The sequence below is a fragment of the Delphinus delphis genome, chromosome 9, assembly GCF_949987515.2.
Source record: "Delphinus delphis chromosome 9, mDelDel1.2, whole genome shotgun sequence".
NCBI classification, from domain to species: domain Eukaryota; kingdom Metazoa; phylum Chordata; class Mammalia; order Artiodactyla; family Delphinidae; genus Delphinus; species Delphinus delphis.
Genome location: NC_082691.1, coordinates 80842075 through 80854836, shown reverse-complemented (window position 1 = coordinate 80854836; position 12762 = coordinate 80842075).

Here is a 12762-nt window from a genome sequence, read left to right as displayed (position 1 = left end):
TGTGCCTGTTTACAGATACTCAGAAACTGCTCTCAGAGTCATTGTGACCTGCAGTCATATATTGGACTTCTCGATTGCATTTGACTTGGGGATCATTTTCTCCTTGAAATTCTGTGTTCCCTACGTGTCCTGACACCAGCTTCTCGTAGTTCTTTATGACCAGTTCTAGTATAATTATGTGCTGCATTTTACGATGGAAGTATAAACAAGCAACAAATAATTCTGGCTCAATCTCTTGTTTTCCTTCTTATTTGTTAATTTTCGTAGTTGGGCCAGGACATCTCAGTATCACAAACAAGAAAGCACTTCCTACACAAAGTGAATATCTAAATGTTTTGAGGACCTTATTTCTTATTTTCATTCATTTTACATATTAATGTTATACATAATATAATATTCATTTGATAAAAGATGGCTGCCAACCTTGAAGCGGTTTCTGTTGACTCCCTGTCTTTACCTGAGTTGCAACTCCTGTCTTATCTTTGTCGCTGCATTTTGACTTTCCTCCTTTGTGGGTGTTGATACAAAGATGGAAAAGTCATGCATTTCCTTTTGTGTGGATGACATGCCCAATCCACTACTGTCTCCTCTTCTGCTACTGGTACTGGCTCCATCCTGTTGCCTTTCCTACCAATGTTCTGCTTAAAGAGTAGTTTTTTCACTCAAAGGGGAAATTTCTCTTGAAAATATGACACCCCAATTCAATCAACACTAGAGAATTGGTTTCTACATGAGGATAGCTCATTTAACCCCCAAATGGTAACCTTCTCTTTGATGATTACAATGTCTTGGATGAGACCTGCACATAGTGGGTGTTCAGTGAACTCCTAATACTCTTTTCAGGTACTCTAGGGATTATTCCCAGTGGAGGATAAATATGAGGGAGATGATTCTGTATCATTCTTTAAGATTCATCCAGTGTGGGATGTTTGTCCACTGATTTATCCCTGACTTTAGGGATAAATAGCAGGATAAATCCCTGCTATTCCAGGTGTTAGAATAGTCTTCTTTGCAAATGAAAATCTTCAGGACAGAGATTGGACACAGTCAAATGCTCTTTCCATGATGGCTCCTGAAAAAAAAAATCTATGTAGGAAAATTTTATTATCTTTATTTTATAGACAAGGAACGTCACTGAGAGATTGTGGTCCTTCTGAGGTTATTTCGCTTACACCTGCATAACTGAGACCCAGCTCAAGAGATCTGAGTCCAACTTCTGTCTACATTTCCTCCGGATTGTGTAATTTTGTTGCAATAATGTATTTTTGGAGTTATGCCTAAATCTTAAAAGAATTACTTCCAATTTTAAACATTTCTGAGTTTTAATATTCTGTAATTGAAGTTAGTTCAATATAAACAAATCTATAAACTAGAAACTCTGTATTTCAAGTCTATTAAAAAGAAAAATGAAATACAATCAGCTCAATTAGTTTATCTGGTGGTCTCTAGCTAAGGAAGCATAAGCCCGTATAATAAATCCCTCCAGCAATCTGGGAATTTAGTTCAACATAAATGGTTAAATTATTATATTATTTCCTGAATGTGTCTTTCATTTTTTGAGTATTGTATTAAACCATAAATAAATTATATTAAATCTGGGGAAACAATTAGAAAAATATAAATTAATGGGAGCTTTTATGATGAATAAATGAGGAAGAAGAGTTAAACTTGAAGACAGCAGAAAGGAGTAATACCAAGTATCTATGAATAAATAAAGGTAGATCCTACGGAGAACATGGGTCAATTTTATGATTATTCGTCTTAAAATAAGGTATTAATCAACTTAACATTCTAGACAGAAAAATAATTTCTTCAAGTTTTGATATGAAAACCTCATCATTTTAAGAAGGTTTGAGTGACAGAATAAGCTTTTAGAGAAGAGAAGGAAATCGTATAATGTAAAATCCTTGAAGTCAGGTTAATGGGTGGATTAATACTCATGACATAAATCCTATAATGCAAGAGAGTGGCTTAGCTGACTTGCTGGGAACATTGCTGATTCAAATTATATTCATCTGCTTGGAAATAATACTTTGGGGGGTCTGGGTATCTGGAAATATATTAATTTTAGCTTTTTCAAGTCAAAAGGTGTTCCAGAAACTCATCAAGTCACTCAGGCAATGGATGGAAAAATCTTCATCCTGATTTTTAAAAAATTCTCAAACTGTATATACCTCAATTTAATTTTCACCTTGATTTAAATTGTAGGGACTTATGCAGTATCATTTTAAATTTTGTCAGTGTCTTATGAGTAATAACTAAAGGGTGGTTTTCTTGTTTGCTAATGATTTTATTTTCTTTTTTGGGGGGGGCCACAGTTCCCTATTTCTTATGTGAGATACCTATTTCAAAGAAACATCAGAAATGTGGTTTGTAAAATACAGATATACCTTTCTTGCTGCAAAAGGCAAATTCCTGAAAGAATGCATATAAACTCAGTTCTGGTTTCAAATGGCTTCTTGGCTAGCATTTTCTCACATTTCTATCAAAATACGAAATCAAAGAAAAAGAAGAGACTAAAGCTTTGTAGATTTGACCTTGGAGTCATGTAGTTAAAGAACACACAAACAAACCAATAGTTTCAAACTTACAAGAATGCTGTAAAGGTAATACAAAGAACACAAATATATCCTTTTTTTTTTCTTTTTAATTAGACATGTGTTTCACTTTATTAGATACTGCCAGTATCTAATACTGCCATTTTACATCCACACTAGCAATATAAAGGCATTTTATTTGCTCCACATTCTTGCTGGCTTTTGGTATTATCAGTCTTTTAAATTTTGGCTCATTGTGGTTCTAATTTGCATTTCTCTAATAAGTAAATCTTTGAGCAACTTTCCATTGCTTACTGTCCATTTGAATATCTTCTAAAGTATCTATTTAAATCTTTGTTCCATTAAAGATGTTTTAGTCTTTTATTAATTTATTTGTAGGAGTTGTTTATAATGTAGATGAGTCCTTTGACAGATACCTATGTTGTGAGTATTTTCTCCCCGTCTGTGATTTGCCTTTATACTTGCTTTTTAAAAATTTTTATTTTATATTGGAATATAGTTGATTAACACTGTCATGTTAATTTCAGGTGTACAGAAAAGTGATTCAGTTACACATATACATGTATCTATTCTTTTTCAAATTCTTTTCCCGTTTAAGTTATTACAGAATATTGAGCAGAGTTCTCTGTGCTATACAATAGGTCCTTGTGGTTTATCTGTCTTAAATATAGCAGTGTGTACATGTCAGTCCCAAATTCCCTTTGTCCAGGGACCCAATTAGCTTTCTTCAACTGTTCAATCATATCAACTATAGCAAAAGAATCCAGTCTAAGATCATGTGTTCCACCTGGTTATGTCTTTTTAGCTTCTTTTCTTAAAAAACAATTGTTCCCAAGTCTTTCCCTTGTTTTCATGACCTTGACATAAATTTTAAGGTTATAGATCAGTGTTGTCTCTGTTATCCCTCAGTTTAGCTTTGTCCAATGTTTCCTCATGCTTAGACACAAATTGCATGTTTTTGGGTGGAATGTCACAGAAATGATGCTGTGTTCTTTCCATTGCATCTTTACAGGTACTGTAAAATGCTTTTTTTGTTGTTGTTGTTGAGTATTTTTATTTTATTTTACTTTTTTTGAATTTAATTTAATATTTTTATACAGCAGGTTCTAATTATTTATCTATTTTATACACATTAATATTATAAATGTCAATCCCAGTCTTCCAATTCATCCCACCCCCACACCCCCCCCCCACTTTCCCCGCTTGGTGTCCCTACATTTGTTCTCTACATCTGTTTCTCTATTTCTGCCTTGCAAACTGGTTCATCTGTACCATTTTTCTAGATTCCACATATATGTGTTAATATACGATATTTGTTTTTCTCTTTCTGACTTACTTCACTCTGTATGACAGTCTCTAGGTCCATCCACGTCTCAACAAATGACTCAATTTCGTTCCTTTTCATGGCTGAGTAATATTCCATTGTATATATGTACCACATCTTCTTTATCCATTCATCTGTCAATGGGCATTTAGGTTGCTTCCATGACCTGGCTATTGTAAATAGTGCTGCAATGAACATTGGGGTGTATGTGTCTTTTTGAATTATGTTTTTCTCTGGATATATGCCCAGTAGTGGGGTTGCTGGGTCATATGGTAATTCTGTTTTTAGTTTTTTAAGGACCCTCCATAGTGTTCACCGTAGTGGCTGTATCAATTTACATTCCCACCAACAGTGCAAGAGGATTCCCTTTTCTCCACACCCTCTCCAGCATTTGTTGTTTGTAGATTTTCTGATGATGCCCATTCTAACCAGTGTGAGGGAATACCTCATTGTAGTTGTGATTTGCATTTCTCTAATAATCAGTGATGTAGAGCAGCTTTTCATGTGTCTCTTTGTCTCTATGTCTTCTTTGGAGAAATGTCTCTTTAGATCTTCTGCCCATTTTTTGATTGGGTTGTTTGTTTTTATAATATTGAGCTTCATGGGAGCTGTTTATATATGTCGGAGATTAATCCTTTGTTGATTCGTTTGCAAATATTTTCTCCCATTCTGAGGGTTGTCTTTTCATCTTGATTATAGTTTCCTTTGCTGTGCAAAAGCTTTTAAGTTTCATTAGATCTCATTTGTTTATTCTTGTTTATATTTCCATTACTCTAGGAGGTGGGTCAAGAAAGATCTCGCTGTGATTTATGTCAAAGAGTGTTCTTCCTATGTTTTCCTCTAAGAGTTTTATAGTGTCTGGTCTTACATTTAGGTCTTTAATCCATTTTGAGTTTATTTTTGTGTATGGTATTAGGGAGTGTTCTAATTTTATGCTTTTACATGTGGCTGTCCAGTTTTCCCAGCACCACTTATTGAAGAGACTGTCTTTTCTCCATTGTATATCCTTGCCTCCTTTGTCATAGATTAGTTGACCGTAGATGCATGAGTTTACCTCTGGGCTTTCAATCCTGTTCCACTGATCTATATTTCTGTTTTTGAGACAGTACCATATTGTCTTGATTACTGTAGCTTTGTAGTATAGTCTGACATCAAGGAGTCTGATTCCTCCACCTCTGCTTTTTTCCCTCAAAAAAAGGAAAAAAGGGATTGTTTTGGCTATTCAGGGTCTTCTGTGTCTCCATACAAACTTTAAGATTTTTTGTTCTAGTTCTGTAAAAAATGCCATTGGTTATTTGATAGGGATTGCACTGAATCTGAAGATTGCTTTGAGTAGTATAGTCATTTTCACGATATTGATTCTTTCAATCCAAGAGCATGGTATATCTCTCCATCTGTTTATTTCATCTCTGATTTCTTTCATCAGTGTCTTATAGTTTTCTGAGCACAGGTATTTTACCTTCTTAGGTAGGTTTATTCCTAAAACCTAAGCCAGTTTTTAGTTTTTAAGATGGAAGATAGGAGAGCTTGTTTGTATGTTAATGGAAATGATCTGACAAGAGGGCAAACTTGAAAATGCAGGAGATAAAAATGATTAAAGACCTTGAATAATTAGAGGATATGGGATCCATTGTAAAATGGAATTTAGTGTTACAAAGAAACTTGGACAAATTTATCCATTGTGACAAAAGGGGAAATGTATATGGGTACAGATGCAAGTATACTGGTATAGTAGTTGGACAGTTGCAAAAGTACAGGTAAGAAATAATGGTCCAGATCAAGTTATTGCATGGAGATAGAAGTGTACAGATTCAGAAGATACTTGGAAAGCAGTATGGATAGGACTTAGTGCTTATTTTGAAGTGGAAGATGAGAGAGAAATCTCCTAAAACTATCTCATAAATTGATCATCAAATAAATTATAATTCAGTTAGTCTAGTCTGAGCAAAAGGTAAAGATTTATGGGCCACTAATTATGGAAGATAAAGATGAGCTAATGGAGGATAGATTATATGTTTTTTAATATGGGAGTTTCTTATGTATATTGCATTCAGAAGCATGGGTCAGTTGACAGAACAAGGTTCAGGGTAGAAAGAGTAGATAACAGAGTAGAGAGAGGACAGCCTTTTAAAAGCCCAGTTTGAGAGCCCAGATGGATGGATAATATTTGACTAGAGGGAAGGAAGCCACTTCCTTCTGAGGTTATAAAGAGTTTAAGAGGAGTAGATACACATATGTGTTTAGTAGGGAGAGAAGTAAGGGCCTTAAGGTAGTTCTTGGCTTTTAATTTCTACTCTGTGTTTATCATGGATGAGAGATGATGGGACAGAGACATCCTGAGGTGCGGGAGGTGATTAGGTGCTTGGTATAGTCTCCTTGGGCTGTGGTAGGAGGAGCAAACCAAGTAGAGATCAGAGACTACAAATTTGCTAATGATACCAGTCTGTATGACTGTGCGGCCATTTTTAGTGGGATTCACAGCCTAGTAATAGGAATGGAAAAGTTGTTGGGGGCAGGGGTTCCTGTGGATAAGGATTTTAAGGATAACTGAGGCATACAGGCATATGAAGGAGGAAATGAGAGTTAATATGCTATCTATTATTAACTTAAATTCTGTTATATAACAGCACAGTTCTGAGTATCTGACCAGACCTTAACATACGTTTCTGAGCCAATAGTAAATTGACCTCAATAGTCATGCTCAGAGGATGTAATTTGGCCCTTTCCTGGCCTCAGCTAATTGTTCGGAGAATGATACCTGGTTCAGAGGGAACTGACCCAGAGGCTGTGTAATGCAGAATATTCTCCACATCTCTAAGTCAGCTGATAATCAAATGTAATCACATCTTCAACCATAATTTTCTTTGGCCGTGTAAGGTAACATATTCATAGGTTCCAGTGACTAGGACGTGGGCATCTTTGGGGACCCATGTTTTGCCTACCTCACCATCATAACATGCCTGCTAGCAGAAATCACTCTGCTACTTAAGATCTTGTAAGATTGAATAAAAATACGATCCTACAACACGTGGGCATTCTAACGTACTCCCCAAGATTCCCTGCAAATTCTTGTAGAACTTATATTTTTATAGTTATCCCTAGTGCTGAGCTATATTCCTACTGAAATACTTCTCAGTCCCACTCTTTCTGTTTCTATTTTGTACCATGCCAGACAAAATGGGAAATGTGATTTCTGGAATTAGGAGTGGGAGTGCAGGGGATAAAAATATCAATCTCACAAAGCTTACGGGTACAGGAGACTTTACCGAAGATCTGGTAGAATGGAGGAGAAGCTGGCATAATGGTGGCAGTTATCCAGCCAGTACCAAATATTTTTAAATTGAACATCCCTAGTCTTAAAAATTCTTTCATTCACTCCATCCCCAGGGCTTTTTACCATTGGCAGTGTCATCCTACAAAGGTTTCCTGAGTTTTGGAAATCTGCTAGGGCTTTTCCCTTCTTCTCATTCCTTCTTCCTTTTTCAATTGAAACAAAAGAAAAAAGAGAAGGAAAGCTTTCTTACCTCTCTGTCCCTCGCCCCCCTCCTCTTTCTCTCTCTCTCTTTTGTTTTTTCTTATACACCTTGTTCGGAGGCTACTTGTTTTGTACCCAAATTAGAAAATATTGGTAAAGTGATTCTTAGGTATTATAGTCAAGTTTTAAACATATATTATGGAATCTCCTATCCCACTTGAGTAAGTGATAGTTTTTTGCTGTTTAAACAGTCTCCAATTCTGAGTTAATTTCCTGCTGGTCTAATAATCTTCATAAATTGAACTCTTGTTGATCAAGGTCAGTATAATAATTGTAGTAGATCTTCTGCTGGAAATATTTAAGACGAAGGATAATCTCACTTTTACTCCTGTATGGAGTGCTAGACACTATATTTAGCTTTATGTTTAATTGACTTATTGTACTGTCTGTGTTCTTCAGTAATGGAACAAAAATTGCATCTTTTTAAAGCAATTTATGTTACAAAAATACAAATGTAATTTTAAAATGACATTAAATAGTTGATGTACAGAAGGCATTGTTTTGAAGAAAGTGCAAAAATTTCTCCTTAATGAAATATTTACATTGTTTCAATATAACTTCCACATCAAGAAATGTAGCTAATGAAAATTAAGTAGAAAAAATTCAGATTAATTATTATTTAAAATGTTATGGTGAATTCATATGTAATACAAAGTATTTAAATTCATCACTGGATTGCATTCTAACTATAAATAACACCCATATATTGTGAACGGCTGTGGGTTAATTGGGAGAAGTGTAAATGATCACAGACTTACATATTGCCTCAGCCGGTCATCTAATCCCTTTCAATAACTCACCACTAATACTCATTTCTGTTTTTCAGAAACTATAAGATATTTCTGTTGTTTGATATTCCCAGGGAATTCTGTCATGTTATTGAATCTTGATAAGAATTTCGGGAATATCATTATGGTAAAAGAATCACATAGTATTGAAGTTTCAGCACGAACAATACTCCCAGTACTTCCTGAGAATCAGCCTTCTCAGTAGTTTTCCACAGGACTAGACCTGAGTGAAATTGTCCTGGATAATAGTGAGAAATTGGAAGTTTGTCTTTGCCGTCCAGCTTTCTCGTTTCCTCAGGACCCTCGGTGACCTGGTGTCCCTGAGCTTGTGCAGAGGTGTCCCATATTGCAGAATCACCACAGTTCCAATTCCTTTACCAGAGGTGCTTGAGCCATACCTTCAGGGTCACCTCTAAATCAAACTTCTGCTCTTTCAAAGTGTTGTCATATCTACAGTATAAATAAAATTTAGGCAAGCCCAATTGATTTGCTTTCAGTATTCTTAAAAACTCATTTGGCCAAGATACAAATTGGTTTGGTGAATTCCTGAAGCGCTGACCCTTTTTTCCGGTCACATTCTCTGTTCTAAAGGCTGAGAAAAATAGAGCCAGTCACTATACTCTGTTACGAATAACTAAAACTAAACTAAAACTAATAACTAAAACTTCTGAGGACAAATAAAAATGGGAATATGATATTGTTTATACACTTTTACAGCAACTGAAAGAAAACAGACTGAAGCTAGTATGTATTGGACAGTTAGCATGTGTGAGATACCACATCTATCTTATGATAGACACTATTTGGATTAGGAAGATAAAAGCTTGTCTGGTCAAGTAGTTGGCCCAAGGGTGGACCACAGCATTTTGCAAGGTTTGAAGCTGGCCCTAGACGAGCCTACAGCTTTTACTTTTCCCACACTCCCACTCTGCCTCTGTTATTCAGAGACATTTTCAAATATCGAAAAAAAAAAAGAATAAGTGAGTAGAATATGGTTTGTTTTACTTTAAAATTAGCAATGATGTCTTTAAACTGACAAGAACTGAGTATTTTTGCTATTATGAATGTTTTCTTTTCTTAGACAAGCAGGGTCATTCTAGTTTACTGCCTTGAGCATCAGACCAGGTGTTTAAATAAATGTAAGTCAATTTAAATGTTTTAAATACATTCTTAATGTTCTTTGTTTTCGCATTTTATTTTTGCATTTGGCAGCTTTGAGGACCTAGAAAATGGTATGGACAGTCCTGAGAAAAATGCTCAGTTACCTAAAATACTGTGTTTAGAAATCTCCTAAAGCCTGTCTTTATACCCAAGTTTGAAAATCTCTGAACGAGAGGACTGTAGTAAGGGAGTGATCTAAATAATATTGCAAGCATTTGGTAATAATTAAAAAAAAAATCATGAATTAATTTCACGGAAAATAAAAAGTTTAAAAATTAGAATGAATTGTTGAGAACAGTACATTCCTGATAGAATCACATATTGCAAGAGGCTTTAAGTAGTTATAAATGATGACAAGAAAAGATTTAATGTAATTATTATACTGCTTAAGGACAGATCTGCACTTTGTTTAGTAAAAAAAGTACAGTACATTTGTATTAGAAATTTTATCATGCTGAATTAAGCAGATGTATGTGAAAGCTCCATAGGTAAATTGTCCCTTTTTAATTCTTTGTGAAAGCTGCATTTGCACTATGCAACAATTTTATTTCTAGTTTCTTGTTTATTTCTTACTTCTTTGCTGCAATGTCTGTTTAATGCTTAAGTCCCACTAGACTTCATCTTCTGCTGATGCTAGGCAGCCCCTCTACTTCCAGAATAAGAGTGAATAATAGGAAAACAACAAATATGCTTCATTTGTCAGTATTCACTGGTCTTTATGAATCCTCTGGGCCACACTCTTCGTCTCCATTGTTAACTGTGCTATTTTCTTAAATGTGTGAAAACAATCTTTAATCAAAATTATGCCAAGTCATCTCTGGGAACAAACCTTCACATTTGGAAGAGGATAACAAGCTGGACATTGAGTGCTATTTAAGTGTGAATAGTGGTTAAAGAAAAATAAACAAATATGTTCAAGAGCAGCAGTGAAAACTCTAGGGAAATTGCTCACTGCTCTTGGCGTGTTAGCAATGTTTAAAACCAGTGGCGCCTTGAGTCCATGGACCATCTCGACTAAGGAGCATTAAAATTCCAAACAGTCAGCCCAGGGCATGCTTGGAAGGACTCAGGACCTTTCTTCAACAGGGTAAGATATGGAGAGTATAAATATTTCTAATGGACTAAACTTGAGGTCCCTGGTCTTAGTAATATCAGCCAACAAATAAATACCTTAATAGGTATATGCCAGAATTGTTATTCCCTATGCATTTTTATTCAATTTTATCACAAGAAAGAATTGATAAAGAACTAATAAGTTAGCTAGTGACTCTCTATTGAAATGCCTAAATAAGATTTATTCAACTCATCTGTTAATGTTCAGGTTTTTTTCTAAACAAAATCTGCATTTCCCAAATTATAAATGAACAATGCCTAAATTTTCTAAAGAAATCAAAACCATACTTCCGTTATCAAATTGCCTACTAACTCAGGGATACAAAGTCTTTGTATTTGAGAGAAGAAGGAGTGTAGAACTTTCAGGATGCTTTGAATTTACTCAAAGAATTCTTTACAAGTAGAATATGTATTTGAAAAAATCAGAATCATTTTAATTTGAAACTATATTTAGTTAATAATATAGTTAATTTTATCTTTCATATTAATCTTGGCATAAGGTTTATTCAGCCAATTTGAAATTATATCTGTAAGTTTCATTTCTCAGAGATTTGCTTTAAAAGAAAATCAAGATTTTCAGAGATCAATGGTACATTGTTTTTCTGATGTCATTTTTAATGAAGTAACCCCCCTCTCCTGCAACTGGTCTGGCATGTAAGGAGTTTGGAGGTTACTACTCTGTCCTAACAAGAGCAAGTAAAAAGCTGAAGAAACTAAAAAAGCTACAACCTTTAGATTCATAACAAAAATGAGGTCACAGGGGAAACTGCTGTCCCCAAAGCTGGACAAATTGACAGATGAACACAGAGAATTGTATCAATAACTTCCTAGATCAGAACCCACAAGCTGAAATCTCCATGGGAATCAGTCCTAGGGTAGGAAAATCTGAACAGTAATTGACAAATTGCTGGAGGTTCATTGTGGACAGCTCTGAGAGAACTTCCCCAAATTAACGTCAGAGACCAAACCACAGGTCCAGGAAGCTCAGCGAACACCAAAGAGGATACGTGCCAAAAAACCCCCACCTAGGCATATCATTTACAAACCATAGAAAATCAAAACAAAAAAATCTTAAGCCAGAGGAAATAAACATCTTACCTAGAGAGGACAGAAGGTAAGAATTATATCTGACTTTCCTCAGAAACCATGCGAACAAGAAGAAAGAAGTGACATATTTAAAGTTTGAGAGAAAACAACTCACCAGCCTAGAATTCTGTACCCTGAGAAATTATCCTTTAAAAGTGAAGGAGAAATAATGACTTTCCCAGACAAACAAAACTGAGGAAATTTGTTGCCAGTATTCTGTCTTGAAAGAAATGTTAAAAGGAGTTCTTTAGAAGAAGGAAAATGATATAGGTCAGAAATTCAGATCTACATAATGAAAGGAAGAGAATCAGAGAAGAAGTAAATGAAGGCAAATCAAACTTTTATTTTTCTTATTTTTAATTTCCCTAACAGATAATAGTTCAAAATAATAATAGCAACAATGTGTTTAATTATGTACATATATTATGTACATATGTATGCTTATCTATGCTTATGTACACTTATATATAAGTGAAATGAATGACAGCAATAATACAAGGGACAAGAGAGAGGAGTTAGGATTATTTTGTTATTATAAGGTACTCAACACTACCCGTGAATTGGTATAGTGTTATTTGAAAGTGGACTTGGAGTACTTGTAAATGTGTATTCCAAACTCTAGGGAAACCACTAAAAAAACTGAAAGTGAAAAAACAGTACAACAGACATGCTAAGAGTGAATAGAAAATAGAATCACATAAAATGCTCAATTAAAACCACAAAAGGCAGAAAAAGAGAAGAAGACAAAAATAAGAACAAGGGCAACAAATGGAAAACAGTAACAAATGTGATAGATATTAATCCAAATATATCAATAATCACTTTGAATATCAAGGGTCTAAATTCACCAATTAAAAGACAGAGTGAATCAAAAAATGAGACCCAGCTCTATGTTGTCTACATTAAATGTAGACACATTAAATGTAAAAAGACACATATAAAAGTAGATGAATGGAAAAGATACACCATGCTAACACTAACCAAAAAAGGAAGGAGTAGCTATATTCATTTCAGGTTTAGTAGATTTCAGATCAAGAAAATTATCAGAAATAAAGAGGGGCATTACATAGCGACAATGACGATGTGTTGATGTAGGTTTACCGGTTGTAACAAATGTCCCACTCGGGTGGAGGAGGTTGATAATGAGGGAGGCTATGCATGTATGGGGGCAGGGGGTATTCAGAAAATCTCTGTACC